Source organism: Pristiophorus japonicus, unplaced genomic scaffold, assembly GCF_044704955.1.
Source record: "Pristiophorus japonicus isolate sPriJap1 unplaced genomic scaffold, sPriJap1.hap1 HAP1_SCAFFOLD_35, whole genome shotgun sequence".
NCBI lineage: Eukaryota > Metazoa > Chordata > Chondrichthyes > Pristiophoridae > Pristiophorus > Pristiophorus japonicus.
Genome location: NW_027253324.1, coordinates 3,787,273 through 3,788,233, shown reverse-complemented (window position 1 = coordinate 3,788,233; position 961 = coordinate 3,787,273). Strand labels below are relative to the sequence as shown.

General features: G+C 45.5%; 1 non-coding gene across 1 annotated transcript; it reads right to left on the bottom strand.

The window, feature by feature from the left end:
* Positions 1–445: 445 nt before the first annotated feature.
* On the bottom strand, positions 446–518 carry trnav-uac (transfer RNA valine (anticodon UAC)). The gene has a single exon. It is a non-coding gene; the product is annotated as a tRNA-Val (tRNA).
* Between the last annotated feature and the right edge of the window lie 443 nt (positions 519–961).

Genomic DNA, 961 nt, shown 5'->3' with positions numbered 1-961 from the left:
TAAAGTGAAAGAATTTTACACTGAAAAGATTTGCAAGTGTTACTTGTATTTGTGTCTTTAATTAAACTTTGTGGCGTCTGACTCCCGTTCATGCCACTGCTGAATAAGAAAGGAGGGTTTGACATTGACCAGACTGCACTGCCCCTGATATTTGTCAGCTCATCCTTTATATTCAGTGGTTTCTCGCCTTTTGATGGGCTGCAGTGTAGCGGATATCACGTTGGCCTCACACGCAAAAGGTCCCCGGTGGATCCATTTTCTCTCACTCAAAGTTATAGATTTATTGGTGAAATAAAGAGCAAATAATGAATAAGGGAGCCCTTTTGCCAGGAGAATTAATAGCAAATAAAAATAGCAAATGCTGGAAATCTCTGCAGGCCAGGCAGCATTTGCAGAGAGACTAAACTCGCCTCCGATTGTTCATCCACAGCAAGTTAAAATACAATGTTTCTGCCTGGGATTGAACCAGGGACTTTGCACCTGTAAAGCAAACGTGATAACCACTACACTACAGAAACCTATTGTACAACAGCCCCCACAGCGAGGAGCTGACCAGTGAGCTCCCTCTGTGCTGATCGGGAATGTGTTGGCTCACCTGAAACAACTTCTGTCCCACACTGAATGTTCTCAATCCTTCTCCTCCGCTGCCCTTCACAGAAATGTCACGGATCACCCAGCCACCGTGTTCACTTCCACATGCTCACAGTGGGGCCACAGAAGCTCCTACCATCTCCCCGCGATCAGCGAACTCACCCAGTTTAAAAAATTAAACCCCAAACACGTGACCGGCCAAGTGCAGGAGAAGCCAGATAGTCTGCAAGCTCGGTCTATCACAGAATGTATTGGTATTCATGGTGATTACAGCAATTATTAATCGTCTCACAGACCTCAATTATTTTTATGCGATGAATTGATCGAGGATTTAAACCAGGTTCGTGCGCCGGGTCTTAACCCCTCGACC